The following is a 21,122-nucleotide window of genomic DNA, read 5'->3' on the forward strand; positions in this document are numbered from 1 at the left end:
GACGATACAAGCAATCATGAAACTTTGTAACACCAAACACGAGAGCCAAAGCTTCTTTCTCTATCTGGGAATAATTTCTTTGAGCAGACGACAGCAATTTGGACGCAAAGGCAATAGGGCGATCATGCGAACCATCTTTGTGCGCAAGCACAGCACCGATCCAGAAATCCGATGCATCTACCATCAACAAAAGGGGTTTCTGGGGATCGAATTGCGTAACGCAAGTATTGGAAAGCAACGCCGATTTCAACTGTCTAAAGGCGCGTTCGCATTCCGTCGACCAGACGAACGGAACACCTTTATGGCGTAAGCGATGAAGCGGAGCTGAAATGGAAGAGGCAAGGGCGATATAACGGTTATAATAATTAATTTTGCCCAACACACTCTGTAGCTGCTTCAAATTCTGCGGCGAAGGCAAGTCCTGTGTGGCACGGAGGTGCTCCGGACTCGGATGTATGCCTTGGGCGTTGATTACATGTCCCAGATATGGTAAGTCACGAGCAAAAAACACACATTTGTCCTTCCTCAAGCGAAGACCATTTTGTCGCAATACCTGAAATAACATTCGGAGGTTGGATAAATATTCTGCTGCTGTCTTTCCAGAGATCACAATATCGTCCAGATAGTTTGCAGCAGTAGGGACCGACGCACAAACAGTTTGTAAATATTGCTGAAACAATGCAGGGGCGGATGCACACCCGAATGGTAGTCTTTTGAATCGGCACAAACCAAGATGCGTGTTAACCACCAATACACGCTGGGATTCTTCGTCCACCGGTATTTGCAAGTACGCATCTGCTAGGTCCAACTTTGAAAAGTATTTACCCGGGCACAGTTTGTCAAAAGGTCTTCCGGGTGGGGTAAAGGAAAAGTAGCAGTCACTAGTTGTGGATTCACTGTTGCCTGGAAGTCCACACAAAGTCTCAGTTTTCCGGAAGGTTTTGGCAAAATTACTAAGGGTGAGGACCAGAGAGAAGCTTGCACACGTTCAGTTACACCTTGTGATTCTAAATCGTGTAAAGTGCTTGCGACCTCATCACACAATGCGTGGGGAACATTGCGCGCTCTGAAAAATTTCGGTTGCGCGTTCACTTTCAGTGCCAAATGTGCTTCATAGTTCTTAGCGCAACAAAGGCCCGGTGCAAAAATGTCTGCAAATTCCTCACATAGACGAGAAACACTGGCGGAAGGCACAGTCTGGTTCACTGATAGGACCTGATTGACGATAGACAAGTTAAACAACTGAAATAAATCTAAACCAAACAAGTTCACTGCAGAAGAAGAACGAAGAACGTAAAATGGCACAAGTTTTGTTTGTCCCTTGTATGTTGCAAGAAGGCTGCACTGTCCTAACACAAGGATATTCTGTCCTGAATAACTAGTAAGCTGAACATTTGCGGCACGCAACGAAGGTGCGCGCAGTTGTTTGTACATGGCGTGATTGAGTAGTGAAACTGCAGCTCCGGTATCGAGCTGGAACGGGATCATGTTGCCATTAATTTCCAAGTCTACAAAAAGTTTATTGTCCTGCGGACGACAAGAGCGACTGTCTCGTGCAACGTGAACTGTCTCTGGTACAGAAGCACTGGCGACTTGACGGGATTGCCGTCGACGTCGACGCACACTTTTTGTGGGACGAACACAGTCACTGTTAGAGAGAGGAACACTGGGCGGAGTGGCATTAACTACATGAATGTCCATGGGCGAAGGTTCACGAGCCTGAGTGTCCTTGGTTCGATTCCGGCGCGAAGCAAAGGGCCTGGAATGGTTGTGAGAGTCCGATCTAAGCTTTTCCTGGCAAACACTTTGAACATGTCCTTTTTTATTACAGAAAAAGCAAATAGCTTGGCGTGACGGGCAATTCTCACGCGAATGTCCAGTTGCACACCGCAGGCATAATTTCACTGCATTTGTGGGCTTGCGCGGCACACGTGGCTGTGCGGAAGGGCGCGAGGGCTGTTTACAGTTCCGTGCAGCTCGCCCGGCGGGCCGGTTAATGTGACACACAGCTGGCGAAGTTTCAAATGATTCCTGAGCAAAGTCAAGTGTGTCTTGCCTATCCAATATGTCTATCACTTGTTGAAGGGAGGGATTGACTAGTTTCAAAATCTGTTCCCTTATGCGAACATCAGAAACGTTCTGTGCAATTGCATCACGCACCATAGTATCTGAATAAAGGAGTCCACATTCACACTCAAAAGCACAATCCCTTGTAAGGCCTTGCAAAGTTGCAACCCACTCCCGATTAGTCTGACCGGCCGTATGTTTTGTACGAAAGAACGCATACCTTTTTGCAACGACATTGACTGTTTCTTTGAAATATGCATCTAATGCTGACAAAATTTCTTCGTAGGACAGAGTTGCTACGTCGCATCAGGGAAACAATTTCACTATCACACGGTAGGTGGACACACCTACACACGAAAGCAAAAATGGCTGCCGCTCATTACCTTGAATTCTGTAGGCGGCGAGATGGAATCCAAATTGGCGTGACCACTCCGTTCATGTTTCCTGGGCTGAATCATATGGACGGAACTGGGGTGCAACAGCATGTTGTGGCTGCGGTAGCGATGAAGCGGCGGCTGCTGCATCGGTTTGCAGTGCACGTTGACCCTGGACGAGCTGTCCAAGGGCATCCAATAAGGCCTGCGTCTGCTGATTCTGTAAGCGATAAAATTCGGACAGTACATCTGGAGATTGTGGCGAAGCCATGACACAAGTAATTTAAGCAAGGAGAAAGAACACTTTTACACTCGTCGCCAAACTGTTGTGGTGTAGCAAGACAGCCACGCCACTCGGAAGTAGCCGAAAGGCACGCGTTAAGCTCACGCAGATGGGCGTGAGGTCTGAAACAGGATACGTAATGAATGCTATAAAGAAAAGTACGTAGCTTCTAGAATACTTAACTTTAATCCATCATTTGTATACAGCATTCTTGATGATACAAGTGAGACTCTCTCCAGAAATGGTTAATGGTGCCTTGCTAGGTCGTAGCCATGGACTTAGCTGAAGGCTATTCTAACTGTCTCTCGGCAAATGAGAGAAAGGCTTCGTCAGTGTAGTCGCTAGCAAAATCGTCGTACAACTGGGGCGAGTGCTAGTCAGTCTCTCTAGACCTGCCGTGTGGTGGCGCTCGGTCTGCAATTACTGACAGTGGCGACACGCGGGTCCAACATGTACTAATGGACCGCGGCCGATTTAAAGCTACCACCTAGCAAGTGTGGTGTCTGGCGGTGACACCACAAAAACCAGTCATCAGCCTTTTCCCGGACCGAAGACCAATTCTCCATTATACTTATATGGATATGGTGTCTGTTTGATGACCTGCAGCCTTCTAGAATGAAATTAGAATTAAGTTAATACCTTCAGCTGCCAACGGGCGTTGATATATATCAACGAGGACAGGTGAAAATGTGTACCCCGGCCGGCCGGGCGGTTCTAGGCGCTACGGTCGCAGGTTCGAATCCTGCCTCGGGCATGGATGTGTGTGATGTCCTTAGGTTAGTTAGATTTAAGTAGTTCTAAGTTCTAGGGAACTGATGACCTTAGAAGTTAAGTCCCATAGTGCTCAGAGCCCTTTGAACCATTTTTGTGTGCCCCGACCGGGACTCGAACCCGGGATCTCCTGCTTACATGGCAGACGCTCTATCCATCTGAGCGATCGAGGGCACAGAGGACTGCGTGACTGCAGGGACTATCTCGCGCACGCTTCCCGCGAGACCCACATTCTCACCTTGTATGTCCACACACTACTTTCGTAGTGTCCCACCCCAACACACTCATTACTCATGGAAGACATTCTTACCAAGTACCGTAAAAGTTCGGGGAATATGTGTACATCTGCACAGAAGAAGAAGGTCATGGCCGAAACAACACAGACAATATCGATGTAAGTATATCTTTCTGGCAATACCGGCCGTGACCTTCTTCTTCTGTGCAAATTCACACATATTCCCCGACCTCTTGATAAGAATGTCTTCCACGAGTAATGAGTGTGTTGGGGTGGGACACTACGAAAGTAGTGTGTGGACATACAAGGTGAGAACGTGGGTGTCGCGGGAAGAGTGCGCGAGATAGTCCCTGCAGTCGCACTATCCACTGTGCCCTTGGTGGTTCAGATGTATAGAGCGTCTGCCATGTAAGCAGGAGGTCCCGGGTTCGAATCCCGGTAGGGGCGCACATTTTCACCTGTCCCCGTTGATATATATCAACGCCCGTTAGTAGCTGAAGGAATGATCTTAATTCTGATTCAGTTCTCCAGTAGGTTCGAACTTCTTCATCATGCTCCTCACAGCAAGTGGAGAAAGACGAACCTTCCGTAAACCTTTCAGCCAGCGATATTCTCGAAGTGCAGCTGCTGCATTACTGTTGCTTTGATAATACAGCTTCGATAATAATGCCCTGCTCCTTTTGTCAAAGCTCATGTTGGCACATCAGCAAGTGCACTGCGACTGATCTGGTGTATGAACCACAATAACTGATCACGGTACCTGATGGCCATAGTTGGAATTGGACGGTGGCGCTGTGAAACATGGAAATCATGCATTCCATACGCTGGACGTTAATGCTACCACGTTTGGTTCTCGTTCGATAATTACACTACTGGCCATTAAAATTGCTACACCACGAAGATGACGTGCTAAAGACGCGAAATTTAACTAACAGGAAGAAGATGCTGTGATATGCAAAAGATTAGCTTTTCAGAGCATTCACACCTGGTTGGCGCCGGTGGCGACACCTACAACGTGCTGCCATGAGGAAAGTTTCCAACCGATTTCTCATACACAAACAGCAGTTGACCGGCGTTGCCTGGTGAAACGTTATTGATATGCCTCGTGTAAGGAGGAGAAATGCGTACCATCACATTTCCGACTTTGATAAAGATTGGATTATAGCCTATCGTGATTGCGGTTTATCGTATCGCCACATCGCTGCTCGCTTTGGTCGAGATCGAATGACTGTTAGGAGAATATCGAGTCGGTGGGTTCAGGAGGGTAATACTGAACGCAGTGCTGAATCCCAACGGCATCGTTATCACTAGCAGTCGAGATGACAGGCATCTTATCCGCATGGCTGTAACGGATCGTGCAGCCACGTCTCGAACCCTGAATCAACAGATGGGGACGTTTGCAAGACAACAACCATCTGCACGAACAGTTCGACGACGTTCGCAGCAGCATGGACTATCAGTTCGGAGAACATGGCTGCGGGTACCCTTGACGCTGCATCACAGGCAGGACCGCCTGCGATGGTGTACTCATCGACCAACCTGGGCGCACGAATGCCAAAACGTCAATTTTTCGGATGAATCCAGGTTCTCTTTACAGCATCATGATGGTCGCATCCGTGTTTGGCGATATCGCGGTGAACGCACATTGGAAGCGTGCATTCGTCATCGCCGTACTTGCGTATCACCCGGCGTGATGGTATGGGGTGCCATTGGTTACACGTCTCGGTCACCTCTTGTTCACATGTGTAACGACCTGTGGCTCTACCCTTCATTCGATCCCTGTGAAAACCTACATTTCAGCAGGATAATGCACGACCGCATGTCACAGGTCCTATACGGGCCTTTCTGGATACAGAAAATGTTCGACTGCTGCCCTCGCCAGCACGTTTTCCAGATCTCCCACCAATTGAAAACGTCTGGTCAGTGGTGGCCCAGCATCTGGCTCGTCACAATACGCCAGTCACTACTCTTGATGAACTGTGGTATCGTGTTGAAGCCGCATGGGCAGCTGTACCTATACACGCCAATCAAGCTCTGTGTGACTCAATGCCCAGGCGTATCAAGGCCGTTATTACGGCCAGAGGTGGTTGTTCTGGGTACTGATTTCTCAGGATCTATGCACCCAAATTGCGTGAAAATGTAATGACATGTCATTTCTAGTATAATATATTTTTCCAATGAATACCCGTTTATCATCTGCATTTCTTCTTGGTGTATCAATTGTAATGGCTAGTGGTGTTGTTTCCGTGATATAGCGTGTTAAATAGGGAAAGTTTAACTATAGCCACCCGGTTTATTGCTAAAACCAGACATGTCTATAATATAAATTTATTCTTTTGTCATGCATGAATGAACTGTATACTATTATTACGTAAAGAACGACGGGTGCAGCCTAGCTGGCAATGGATCATCAGACAGGATATGCAGCCCCTGTCCCTTGGCAAACGCGTTTGAGGTGTCACCGGCTGAGAGCAAGTGGCGACCGGTTGACCACTCTACGCCACGCACGGACGTAGCGCCGGATGTGGCTGGACCACGACCTGCAAGGTCAGCCAGAAGTGCCCTAGCGCCGGGAAGGCCCGTCTATTGCTACTGCCGTTCGCCTCCTTGACCAGAGAGTGTTCATGTCCCTGCTGCAGGCTCCCAGCATTTGTGCTTAAAGTTCACAATAATGCAACACAGCTCACAGCAGAATTTTAAAGAAATACTTGTACGACACTTTTCACGCTCCACACTGCCAGATCATGTTTTCAGTCATATTCAACATTTCAACTAAATACAAACAGAACTCAATTATAAGTGTATTGGTTTGTACATAGACGATATAATTATTTGAAAGTCGATTTTTCACATGAATTATAAATTTTGTACAGGTCGCTGTTTGAAGAATGCAGGGTGAAAAATTCTCGGTCGGCCCACAGAGATACAGTTGATAATAATATAATTTGCCTTATGTAAATTTTGTGCATTCTATGCAATCGGCAGGTCACGTGTTCATATAATTTCTAAATAGTTTTGTTTATAAGAACTTTTAAAAGTTGGGGAGACCCTGGCACGACTGTGCACTGGGTACGTTCACGCAGAGCATCATATTTGCTAGAACGCAACAGACAAAGTAGGATTAGTACTGCCATCTGATGAGAGCTCTCACAAACTTCACGGCACCAGCTGAGTGACCGTCTTAGCACGAAGAATATATTTGTGTTTTTATGCAAAGCGAGTAAATTTTGTTGCTCAAATATCGAAGCTCCTAGCGAGTATACATTTTAGAACTGAGAATAGACAAATAAATGTTCGTGTACAGGAGATTATTGTACTTTATAAGGTGCTTTTGTATAATTTGGAAGCCTGAAAGTTTCTACTGTGGTTTCGAAACTAATTCAAACATAATGATGGGTCACTTTTATGCACTTCCGCCGGCGCGCGTTTACGCACTATTTTATATTACCGTCTTAACTCATACCACAGTGAAGGAAACTGTAAGACAACACCAGTTCGAAACACAATCTAAAAAAGTGAAAGCACAGGAGAATAAATGGCAGAAATTGCTAGAAAAACTGTTTGAACCCAATGACTCTCAAACAGAAAGAATTGATTCTGTAAGAGCAAGAAATTACTAAAAAGAAGAACAAGGAAAAATGAAGGTAAGCCTACTTCTGATCTCATTAGTGTTCTACCAAACGCAGAGTTTCACATGCTAACTCTCCATGATCTCCTGCCTTTTGTCATTCTCTTCAGGTCTGTGTAACTTCCGCATTGCTTTGTGTTGTCTTCTATCTCCTCCTTCCTCCTCACCTCCTCTCACAAACTAGCCCTTCAAATGCGTCTGTTATCAAGCAGTCGTGTCTCACCGAATGTTTCATCCAGTTCTTCTTCCTTTCTCTTATAACCTGCTGCAATCTGACGAAGAGGATGAAAATTGTGTTAGTATTTACTGCTTGCAACGATACAACCAGTCAAACAGAAATCAAGCATGGGTCCAGTGCCTTAGATGTAAAAGGTGGGCTCGCTACGATTGTGCCACAGAAAACACATTTTTTTGTGTGCGTGAATTGCAACTCGAGCAATGATGATGAACGAGCATTTAATTAACATTCAAAATTCTGAGAAAATACTTTTCTTTTCGTGTTAGCCTGTAATTTTGTTCGCTGCCAATAAAACATTTTGAAAATTTTGGTAGGATATTTTGTTAATTCATATTGTGTATTGTGATATGCGTAAACAATCCCCCATACAGGCGTAAAGGCACTCCACTTCAAACTATATAAAATAATTTTGCACTTTTTATTGTAATGTTGAGTTACAAGCATATATACCAAGATATAATTTAATAGCTACGAGTACGTTACAAGACCAAACAATTCTGAACACGATAAACTTAAGCAAAAAAATTAGAAATTCCGAAAAGAAATCCTAGTAAACGTAACCCGGTCTCCCCTAATCATTTTGTTTTTGTTTCATAAAATAAGGTGGAAAAGATGTTTTTTTATCGACAGCGGAAAATCATCCATAGTTGGTGCAGTCTTGAAAAGAAAATGCTGTTTCAATTTCCACAAGGGGCAAGGGGACAACAGAATTCAAATGTAGTCAGGCTTACGCAGAGATGGTCCGCGTGAAGGACACCCTAAAACTGGGATGCAAATGAGTCATTTTCTCCTTGTCTTCAGAGATGATACGCCACAGGTTCAAATGGTTCAAAGGCTCTGAGCACTATGGGACTTAACATCAATGGTCAACAGTCCCCTAGAACTTAGAACTACTTAAACCTAACTAATCTAAGGACAGCACACAACACCCAGCCATCACGAGGCAGAGAAAATCCCTGACCCCGCCGGGAATCGAACCCGGGAACCCGGGCGTGGGAAGCGAGAACGCTACCGCACGACCACGAGATGCGGGCTGATACGCCAAAGATGTTGGTATAGAACATGTGACAGTCTCCGAGATTGATATAAAAGGGACTGGGGATTAACAACGACGGTGTTAACGCTATCACTCACGATCAGTCAGGTAAATGGAAGATCCATTCTATATCGTACATATAGGTTGAAGCGCTAACAGCAACAGAATGGAATTTACCGAAGATTCCACAGACACGAGGACGGAGATCTTTATCTTCCATAAAACTACTTTCACAGATAATGAAACCGATAATATCTTAACATAAACAAATGAGGCACTGGCAAAAGCAAAGCTATGGGGGCGGGTTCGCGAGTCATGCTCCCATAGCTCAGTCGGTAGAGCATTCGCACACAACAGGCAAAGTTCTCAGGTTCCAGTCCTCGTCCGGCACACAGTTTAAATCTGCCAAGAAGTTTCAGATTTAGCTTAATGATCGTAAATAGGTGCAAGGACAAATTACCACGTGATAAATTGACGCTCAATCACAGGAAACAATCACAACCGTAAAATACTTAGTGGTCAATTCAGGTTATTGCCATGAATTTACGACCTGTTGTCTGGAAACGCTAAACAAATCGTACATATACAATACACATAGTGACATACAGTGATATATTGATGTAGAAATAAAACAGGTTATTGAAAAAATAATCAAATAAAAAAGAAATAAAATAAAAGGAATTTAACTGAAGTTCTAAGTGAATAACTTTCTGCTTATATTATTATTATATCTTGCTACAGGAAGCTTCGGAATAACTCGACCCAGCGAGGTGGTGCAGTGGTTAGCATGCTAAACTCACATTCGGGAGGGCGACGTTTCAAATTTGCGTCGGACCATTCTGATTTGCGTTTTCCATCATTTCCCTAAATCGTTCCAAGCAAATTGCGGGATAGTTTCCTTGAATGGACACCGCCGATTTCTTCCCCCCCCCCCCCCCCCACCATGAAACGTTCTGAGATTGTGTTCCGCACTTAATGACCTCTATATCGACGGGACGCTTAACCCTAATCTTCGTATTGTCCTTCCTTCGGAAGACCTACTGTTGCTACACTATTCTACATCGCCGACACTGTCTGTGCGTACTTTGGGAATCCTTGAATCTACGTATACCAGTGTGGGATAGCCGTAGGTATCTCTTAATTATATTTTATTTGTGTTCATCATTCTCCATATGCAGGTAACACTTCATGTGATGTGTTGACGTTATTTTGATATTCGGGTTCAATTGGTTCAAATGGCTCTGAGCACTATGCGACTTAACTTCTGAGGTCATCAGTCGCCTAGAACTTAGAACTAATTAAACCTAACTAACCTAAGGACATCACACACATCCATGCCCGAGGCAGGATTCGAACCTGCGAGCGTAGCGGTCGCTCTGCTCCAGACTGTAGCGCCTAGAACCGCACGGCCACTTAAGGCCGGCTTTGATATTCGGAATGTCCGCTTAATCTTATAGACTGAACTTTGAGTAGCTGTCTTTTAGATGTTCGATGTGGAATCAAATTAACTGTAGCCCGCAATTTTAGGTCACTCACAATTAATTACAGATCGCAGTCTAATTGTTTGAATTCTCTCTCTACATGGAAACGGGGATATCTGACAACAACATGATCAGTGGAACCTTCCTCTCCACATTCAGATATTGGTGTGTTATTACGAAGGCGTGCTGAAAAGTAATGCCTCCGACTTTTTTTATGTGAAAACTCTCAAAGCTTTGTAACTGGAACAAACGTTATTAACATTCTGCATCTTCATTTTTCATATTTATATATTTGCGTCCATCTGCCGCTAAACGACTTCGAATTGTAGCGCATAACAAAAATGGTTCAAATGTCTCTGAGCACTATGGGACTTAACATCTGAAGTCATCAGTCCCCTAGAACTTAGAACTACTTAAACCTAACTAACCTAAGGACATCACACAACACCCAGTCATCACGAGGCAGAGAAAATCCACAACCCCGCCGGGAATCGAACCCGGGAACACGTGCGCGGGAAGCGAGAACGCTACCGCACGAGCACGAGCTGCGGACCGAGCGTATAACATGGCGATGTGTAACGCAACTATATCGAATCGTGAGCGTCCTCTAATCGAGTTTGCAGCGTTCATCCACACATGGAGAATGACAATATCAGACCATACACGAGCGGTGCAACATCTGAAGCAATGCTACGCCTTTGGTTCACTATCACCGATCATCCTCCATAAAGTACCGACTCTGCCACATCGGATTTTCATATGTTTCCAAAACTTAAAGAACGTCTTCGAGGAATTCACTTTAATAGTGATGGAGCGGTCCAAGTGGAGGTGAGGTTGTGGCGTCGTCAATAAATCCAAACATTCTACAGTGACGGTTTCAACAAACTGGTCACTCGTCGGGAGCAACGTGTTCGTCGCCTCGGAGACTACGTTGAGAAATAAATATGAAGACAAGAAGAATAAAGAAGTAGAATCTTAATAATGTTGGGGTCGGCCGGAGTGGCCGAGCGGTTAAGGGTTAAGGGCGCTACAGTCTGGAACCGTACGACCGCTACGGTCGCAGGTTCGAATCCTGCCTCCGGCATGGATGTGTGTGATGTCCTTAGGTTAGTCAGGTTTAAGTAGTTCTAAGTTCTAGGGGACTTATGACCACAGCAGTTGAGTCCCATAGTGCTCAGAGCCATTTGAACCATGTTTTTTATAATGTTGGAAATGCAGGACAGTGTAGGTTATCTTCGATCGTAAAGATTCCCAACAGCTGCCAACATGAGTAACGTAGAAGTAAATATTCTCGGAGTAGTGAAGCAACTTAAATCACTTAATAAAAGCAAGTCTTCTGGTCCAGACTGTATACCAATTAGGTTCCTTTCGGAGTGTGCTGATGCGTTGGCTCCATACTTAACAATCATATACAACCGTTCGCTCGACGAAAGATCCGTATCCAAAGGTTGGAAAGTTGCACAGGTCACACCATTATTCAAGAAAGGTAGTAGGGGTAATCCACTAAATTACAGGCCCATATCGTTAATGTCGATATGGAACAGGATTTTAGAACATGTATTGTGTTCGAACATTCTGAATTACCTCGAAGAAAACGGTATATTGACACACAGTCAACATGGGTTTAGAAAACATCGTTCCTGTCAAGCAAAACTATCTCTTTATTCACATGAAGTGTTGAGTGCTATTGACAAGGGATTTCAGATCGATTCCGTATTCCTGGATTTCCGGAAGGCTTTTGACACTGTACCTCACAAGCGGCTCGTAGTGAAATTGCGTGCTTATGGAATATCGTCTCAGTTATGGGACTGGATTTGTGATTTCCTGCCAGAGAGGTCACAGTTCGTAGTAACTGACGGAAGGTCATCGAGTAAAACAAAAGTGATTTTTGGCGTTCCCCAAGATAGTGTTATAGGCCCTTTGCTGTTCCTTATCTATATTAACGATTTTGGAGACAATCTGAACAGCCGTCTTCAGATGTTTGCAGACGACGCTGTCGTTTATCGACTAATAAAGTCATCATAAGACCAAAACAAACTGCAAAACAACTTAGAAAAGATATCTGAATGGTGCGAAAAGTGGCAGTTGGCCCTGAATAACGAAAAGTGTGAGGTCATCCACATGAGTGCTAAAAGGAACTCGTTAAACTTCGGTTACACGATAAATCAGTCTTAATCTAAAAGCCGTAAATTCAACTAAATACCTAGAATTACGAACAACTTAAATTGGAAGTAGCACATTGAAAATGTTGTGGGGAAGGCTAACCAAAGACTGCGTTTTATTGGCAGGACATTTAGAAAATGCAACAGACCTACTAAGGAGACTGCCTACACTACGCTTGTCCATCCTGTTTTAGAGTACTGCTGCGCGGTATGGGATCCATACCAGATAGTACATCGAAAAAGTTCAAAGAAAGGCAGCACGTTTAGTATTATCGCGAAATATGAGAGAGAGTGCCACAGAAATGATACAGGGTTTGGACTGGACATCATTAAAAAGAAAGGCGTTTTTCGTTGCGACGGAATCAGCAACTTTCTCCTCCGAATGCGAAAATATTTTGTTGACATCGACCTACATAGGGAGGAACGATCACCAAGATAATATAAAGGAAATCAGAGCTCGTACGGAAAGATATAGGTGTTCATTCTTTCCGTGTGCTATACGAGATTGGAATAATAGAGAACTGTGAAAGTGGTTCGATGAACCCTCTGCCAGGCACTTAAATGTGATTTGCAGAGTATCCATGTAGATGTAGACGTAGAATTAGTAATAAAATGATATTTATTAAGTATGAAGAAATACTCAACTTCAATTATGCTTCTTCTTGTGAAATGTCCAGTACAATTAGGTGTTTGAAATTATTATAAGTTCTCTAAAATATTAAAGTCCCTTCATTGCGCCTCTGAGTGATGCCTACGTGGAGCCCAGAGCTGCGCTACGATTCCTACGAAACCTAAGTCTCAGAGATGACGGACGAACACTGCACGTGGAGACTGTACACGACTCGGCGCACTGAAAAGAATTGCCCGCAGTGCTCAGTGCTCCGGTATTTAACGAGGCAAAGAACAATCGCTATCCACACACGTAATACAAATTGGTTGGCAGCTGTGGTCCCTGATGGACCTCGGTATAGTCCGTACTGCCAACCCATACAGCAGCTGCACTAAAAGTGTTTTGAGTGCGTCTTATCTGTTGTGGCACGATACTCTCTGGGGTCTTGAGTACCATCACCACAAATAACGTTTGTGTAACTTGTAAGACGTCGTGGTCTCCTGACCTTCATTGCTTACATATTCCGCCCTCACAATCATATTCCGCACATCAAAACACTTCATTCGAACCCAAACTCGATAAGATAAAGTCAATGTTGTATGAATTCATGTAAACGATGTGCAAATAACTAGTAAATCGCAAATGCGCACCGAGATTGAAATACTCGAGGCTGGTGTACACACGCATATTCCAGACATGACGGTCACAGGAGCTTTTAGTTCGGGAGAGGCAGACCGCACGCCGGGAGGGCGGTTCCTTCAGAGGACGAGTCAGCCCATCTAATTGGACGGTGACCACCCATAGAGCAGACAGCGTCTGCGCGAGTCAAAGGCAGAACGACCCCATGTTCGGCTTAAAAGCAAATTCCGCTACATTGTGTGGGAGCGCCCAGCCTACGCATTCTTTACAAACATAGCACGCAGTTTCAGAGGTTTTCACAGGGAGACAGCAAACGTCAAACGCCGATGCTACAGATTTCCGAATTGATCGCCTTAAATGAAACGTCATTCTCCCGTTTTAGAAGAGCAATGCTGATTGGCAGACGATATTCCTGATGCCTTGAGCTGAAGGAGTAATGGAAGAGACCGAAAGATATACCCCTTCACGACTGGCATGGAGAGGGGCGGTTCCGTTGTCGCTCTTAGAGCGAGAACACATAACAAGAGCGTGTGCGCTCGTACGTGTACTCAAAGAGCGAGGAACAAGTCTCTCCTCAGTACTTCACTGGGAGAGCACATCTGTCGAGAGCGAGTCGGAGTGCGACTCTATATTGAGTTCTTGCGATTAAGCATTGTTCGCTGTTGTGGCCGCCACACTTATTGTGCAGTGTGAACGGACAGAGTTATAGTTAAACGCCTGTGAGCGAATTTTTGAGTGGCATCGCGGTGGACTGGTTATCTGATTGGTGTACCACGCCAATAGTTAGACTAGGGGCTAATAGGAGTCCTTGACTTCATCAAGGCGTAGGGAGAGTTTGATTGGCGAAGGTCAATCCAGATAGAACGAGAGTTATCTTATTTGTCAGCAGCGAGCGGCACAGACAGCAGTCATCGCAGCTTACCCGCCCCATATTTCCTCCACAACAGTACACTTCACTGCATTTCACACACGACAGCCTTGATCATACCTAGCAACATTCTAACGGATAATTATTCAAGTTGAGTAGGTGCGGATCTCAGCCATTCTGCCAAGTCAATAACAATCTTAAACTTTGTATAGAAATTTGATTAGCGAATCCTATCCTTAAGAGGTATCTTCACATTCCGAAAAGAACCCAGAAATAACTTGTTCAGTTCATAACTAAAAGTGCAATTGTGATTTCTCAGAATTTTTGCAAAATAAATAATAATTTTCGTTAGTTTCATGTTTTTCTTACACTAACCAGCACTACTCCAGTACCCAAGTATCCCACTAATTTACATAAGAAATTTTGTGAATTTTTGTGTCATTTCCTTACAACAGATGACTCCAGAAGATATTTATTGCTGAAAGTTTTTCAGGCGTTTCTCTTTAGAACGTTAGGAGCGTCTGTCTGACTTCTGCTGTAGTGTGGGGGTGGAAATTGCATCTTGCAAGAGCCACAGGGTAAAGGGTATATGTCAGATTAATCCGTTGGGCAGAATGACAGAATAGCACACACACGCTCACAGAAACTTAACAAGCTTTAAGAATTTTCACATAAAAGATTCGGAGTCATTGGTTTCAACACGACCTCGTACATCCCACTCGATGTAGATGTCTGGGCTGTTGATTATGACCTGTTTAGTGGTGCACCATACCTCGAGTAGGGTCAATGTTCGGCTATCTCAGCCTATTCCTAATGCTTGGGGATATCATGTATACTCGCTCTGCAGTGCTTCTAGTGTCCCAGTCATCCTGACAGGCTCGTAACTGTCTATTATCTCTAATATGAGCTCCTATAGTGTCATACACACAGTCATATTTTTCGCGTCCAAAGCAATACAACGCTGCCTTGTGATGTACCATGATATCCATCGGACATATCCCATGAATCACCTCTAAACATTCGACTAGTGTAGCTCAAAAGGCGCTGGTGAGCTTTAGAAGTTAAGTTCCACTGAAATAGTAGCACTAGTGTTCTGTAGCTCTCAAGTCGAATGCACCTAGATGCTGGCAGCGAGGCCCACAATAGCATTGAAGATAGGCTCATGGTATGAGCGAACCACATGCAACGGGACTTTATAGTCGGTACTGCCAGCACGGCACGGGACCCGCCAGGATAGCCGAGAGCGTTAACGCGGTGCTTCCTGGACTCAGGTAGGCGCGCAAGCCCCACATCGAATCCGCCCAGCGGATTAACGACAACGGCCGGTGTGCGAGCCAGCCGGGATGTGGATTTTAGGCGGTTTTCCACATCCTACTATGTGAATACTGGGCTGGTCTCAACGTCCCGCCTCAGTTACACGACTCGCAGACATTTGACACACATTCACGCTTTTTCACTATTTACACTAGAAGCAGACAGCTGGGGTACACTAATTCCGTCCCAGGGGGTATGGGGTGGCGGCAGGAAGGGCATTCCGCCACCCCTTAAAATTTACCATGCCAAATCCTTACTTAACCCTGCCGACCCTGCGCACAATGCGGGATAAAGGCAGTAGCGAAAGAAAGAAAGAAAGTCTGCCAGCACAGCACGGGCCGCTTCCTGAGTAATCCATTTTATATGTTTTAAATAGTTATTTTCTCGTCTAGAAGGATGCCTAGGTACCTAAAAGCACTGCTGCGTTTCATAGTGGTTCCGTGATGCTTCAAGGAAGGATTTTTCTCTTCCCTTCAGAAATATGAATGTGGTTTTGTGAACGGCTATAGTCAGTTTGTTGCCCTCTGCACCACTGCTGCATCCGAACAAGTACATAATTCGTCTTTCCCTCAAGTCTCGGCCTTGAGCCCGTTGACACAACTACTGGGATGTCATCTGCATGTGTAACAACATCTTTAACAGAACCTGTCCATTTCTTTCAGATGCAACAGGGTTCAATACTGAGATCCCAGAACAACGAAACACTTGTGGAGCCTTGGGGTCAGCCCTTGGTAATGTTTTTGATTACCTTGCCACTCTGCTCTGCAAGCCACTGAACCTTATGTACTCTACAGTAATCGCAGACCTTTGGGGAAGCCGAGATCTCGGAGACGTGCGGGCATCGCACGCCACCAAAGATTATCGAATGCGCCTTCGATGTCATTCATGAACGGAAAGACATATATAGGTGTCGAATATTCTACCATCTGAAGATCTCTGTTACTCACATCGTCTATAGACTACCCTTTTGTGAATCCATGTAGATGCTGTTTCAGACCCGAGTGCTCCCTGTCCGCCTGCAACCGGTCAGAAAACTTCGGCCAGTACGTTTAAAAAGCAAATGCGTCTATAGCTTTTCGGTGATGCCGGCTCTTTGTCTTTTCCATTTTTAATCAACTTTGCCCTAACTGTTTTCGAAATCGCCGAATCTTACCTTTCACCAGCACATCGTTTAGTAATGCTGACAAATATGGCACTATCAGTGCATCTACCATCCACACAACCTCAGGGTAGATGTCATATAGTCAAGGGACCTTTCCAGTTCTGAGCTTGGAAACTGCGATAGCAACTTCTTTTTTAGCAAAAGGTAGCATCGGCATCTGATTGTCGTATTCGATATCTACTTCACTTACAAGCTGTGAGTGTATTTCAGTGTCTGTGTTCGTGTTGTCATCAGGAAGTACAGCGGTTAGCAATTACTCTGCAGACTCCATCCACCCGTCACTGAACCATCATCTCTAAGACCCGTGAACGTGACAGTACGTCCGTTAACCTTTTCAGTCAACATATTATACGATCCTCCCCATACGTCGAATGGCCGTTGCCTTCATAGAAACTTCTCCCATGGTATTCTTTTAGTTTCCTGAAGCAATATTTCGTAACGAATCCTAACTGAACTGTATTCATGGAGCCTGGCTGTGCGCTCTGACTGCTATAAAGCGCTTCTTCTTGGTCGTACCCTTCGCCTCAATATGGAAAGTTTTGGGCTCCATGGGACTATTTATCTTCTTTGTTTATGTTTATCTTTTTCTTAGGGATATAGGTGCAACTGTACAGTTAACGGCTGCGTACACCAATCTTCATGTACCGGAAGCGATTCCATTAGAAGTGCTGCAATGTAGCCAACTAAGCCACCCAAATACGCTTTCCTGAAATCTTTCCCAGTCACAGCTACCTCAGTTTGTCCCCCTATGTTCTCTTCCCCTTCAACGACAGCGGCACTATGGGCACTGGGTGTCAGGTACTGAAGCATTTGCCAATCATAACTGTTGCCATGCGGTTTGCTAAACTGATATCTACAGTGGCGGCAACACCTACTCCTCCGTTGAATGTTCTCGGCTTGCCTTCTAGATTTAAAACAATGAGGCCCAATTCATCTATTGAGTCCTTCAGTATCCTCGTTCGTCAGGCTACGAAAGGTCCGATGGGATGAGAATACTGCATGTATGTACTTATTACAACGCACTGTATCTACGGTCCTGCACTTCAAATGCGACCATATGCTTGTCACCTTAAAGTGGCACGGGAACGAAGCAGTAGAAGACGGAATGCCGACAAGGAAAAATTGCACGAAACACATATCAGTCTGAGACTCAGTGAAAGAATTGCAAGCAAACATAAGTCATCTGCGATAAATCGGTCGATTGCTCATCAGGTTGTACTTGTAGAGATACTGTTAATTGATAATACAGACAACATTCAAGATTATTTCATATTTTTTCAATGAGTGCGAGAGTGTAGCTTCGGTAGCAAACGTTGCAAGCTAGGTGTTGTGAATCACAGAGAAATTTGTTGTTAAATACTAAAAGGGCATGTCCAAGAAGAGTCAAACAACATACACTAAAAGATCAAAAGTATCCGAACACCCCCAAAAAATACTTTTTTCGTATTAGGTGCACTGTATTGCCACCTACTGCCAGGTAATCCATATCAGCGACCTCAGTAGTCATTAGACATCGTGAGAGAGCAGAACTCACGGACTTAGGGCGTGGTCAGGTGACTTGTGTCATAGGTCTGTACGCTAGATTTCCACTCTCCTAAACATACCTAGGTCCACTGTTTCCGATGTGCTAGTGAAGTGGAAACGTGAAGGAACACGCACAGTACAAAAGCGTACAGGTCGACATCGTCTATTGACTGACAGAGACCGCCGACAGTTGAAGAGGGTCGTAATGTGTAATGGGCAGACATCTATTCAGACCATCACACACGAATTCCAAACTGCATCAGGATCCACTCCAACTACTATGGCAGTTAGGCGGAAGGTAAGAAAACTTGGGTTTCATGGTCGAGCGGCCGCTCATAAGTCACATCACGCCGGTAAATGCCAAACGACGCCGCGCTTGATGTAAGGAGCGTAAAAATTAAACGATTGAACAGTGGAAAAACGTTGTTTCGAGCGACGAATCACGGTGCACAATGTGGCAATACGATGGCAGAAAGTGGGTATGGCGATGCCCAGTGAACGTCATCTGCCAGCGTGTATAGTGCCAACAGTAAAATTCGGAGGCGGTGTTGTTATGGTGTGGTCGTGTTTTTCATGGAGGGGGATTGCACCCCTTTTGTTTTCCGTTGCACTATCACAGCACAGGTATACATTGATGTTTTAAGCACCTTCTTGCTTCCCACTGTTGAAGAACAATTCGGGGATGGCAACTGCATCTTTCAACACCATCGAGCACCTGTTCACAATGCACTGCCTGTGGCAAAGTGGTTATACGACAATAAGATCCCTGTAATGGACTGGGCTGCACAGAGTCCTGACCTGAATCCTACAGAACAACTTCGGGATGTTTAGGAACGCCGACTTTGTGCCAGGGCTCACCGACAGACATCGACACCCCTCCTCAGTGCAGCACTCCGTGAAGAATGGGCTGCCATTCCCCAAGAAACCTTCCAGCACTTGATTGAACGTATGCCTGCGAGAGTGGAGGTTGTCATCAAGGATAAGGATGGGCCAGCACCATATTGAATTCCAGCATTACCGGAGGAGGGCGCCACGAAGTTGTAAGTCATTTTCAGCCAGGTGTCTGGATACTTTTGATCGCATAGTTTATTACTTCCCCCTGTATACACATAGCACGAAATAATCATCATTGGAAGCAATGCGGACGTTTTCCAAGAGTAGCACCTTTCGCAAATGGTTGAAGACAGTAGTGTGTGTGTGTGTGTGTGTGTGTGTGTGTGTAGGGGAGAGGATGGAGGAGGGGGTAAGGGAGGAGAGATGGGACTCGTAATCGTGATTCACGATGTACGCTCAGCCACACAGCGTAATATTGCCTGTGGAGATGTATAAATCACGGCCGCCGAGCAAAAAAGCCTTTCGCTCGCAGTTTTCAGTAATTGTATGAAGCGTACCAAAAGAGCATTTGGAGATTACGTCGACGGTGCACAAAGAGGGTTTATTTGTTGTTAGTTTTCTTTACCTTATGACACCATTCAACAAAGGTTTTACTCATCTTGTACATAAGACAGAGAAGGCATAGTGACATTTCGTTGAAATATCGGAGTTTAAGGAACCGTATAACTCAGTCGCCGTTTTTATGTTGTTGTTGAAAATTCAGTGACATAACGAGTACACTATACACTGATGAACAAATTAAATTACAAAAAATTCCAATGGCTCTGAGCACTATGGGACTTAACATCTGGGGTCATCAGTCCCCTAGAACTTAGAACTACTTAAGCCTAAATAACATAAGTACATCACACGCATCCATGCCCGAAGCAGGATTCGAACCTGCGACATCAGCCGTCGCGCGGTTCCAGATTGTAGCGCCTAGAACCGCTCGGCCACTCCGGCCGGCAATTAAATTAAAGGTCCGTTGTTTGTTGGAGTAGAGTTGGCGCCCGATAGCGTCGCAGATGTGTTTCATGGGGTTGAGATGAGCCTAATTTGATGGACAAGACATCAACATTAGGTCACTATCATACGCCTCGAGCCACTGTGTAGCATGATCCTGGTATTGTGACACTGGCAGTTAGACTGCTGGAAGACGCCATCGCCAACAGGGAAGGCATCGAGCACGAAGCGAATCAGGTGGTCCGCAATAATGTTCATGTAGAACAAAATTGTGCCTTTGATTACTACCACAGGTTCCATGGAGACCCAGGTGAATACCACCCATAGCACAGCACTATCCTCACCGATCAGCCTATGTGGTGCGTTCCATATTTCGGGCAGCTTGTATTACTGCATTTTCGGATACGATCATCAACGTAGTGACCAAGGATCGTGGTTTATACGACCAAGCGATACGTCTCCGCTGATGCACGATGCACTTAAAGTTTTTCTAGTGGAAGGTGCCATCGTCGTTGGGGAAGACATCAAGCACGAAGGGATGCAGGTGGTTCGTAACGACGACCACGCTGTACACAGCCATCATGGTGGCTTCGACTGCTACCACAGGTCACATGGAAACTCAGGTGAATGTCCCCTGTATTATAACACTGTCCCCACCGGTCTGTGTCTCTGACGTGTTGTACGTCTGGAGCAGTCGGGCGTCTGTATGACGGCTTATCCGGACATGATCATTGATGCTGCGTAACAAGAATCGTGATCATTCGACCAGGTGACACGGTTCCACTGATTCGCTGCCCAGTCTCCACGATTCCATGCTGACTGCAATTGTAATTTGTTATGGTTCAAATGGTTCTGAGCACTATGGGACTTAACATCTGAGGTCATCAGTCCCCT

At 45.2% G+C, this 21,122-nt stretch overlaps 1 non-coding gene across 1 annotated transcript; it reads right to left on the reverse strand.

The window, feature by feature from the left end:
* Positions 1-3,594: 3,594 nt before the first annotated feature.
* On the reverse strand, positions 3,595-3,669 carry Trnat-ugu (transfer RNA threonine (anticodon UGU)). Its single transcript has one exon. It is a non-coding gene; the product is annotated as a tRNA-Thr (tRNA).
* Positions 3,670-21,122: the final 17,453 nt, after the last annotated feature.

Source organism: Schistocerca cancellata, chromosome 4 (assembly GCF_023864275.1).
Source record: "Schistocerca cancellata isolate TAMUIC-IGC-003103 chromosome 4, iqSchCanc2.1, whole genome shotgun sequence".
In the NCBI taxonomy this organism is placed as follows: domain Eukaryota; kingdom Metazoa; phylum Arthropoda; class Insecta; order Orthoptera; family Acrididae; genus Schistocerca; species Schistocerca cancellata.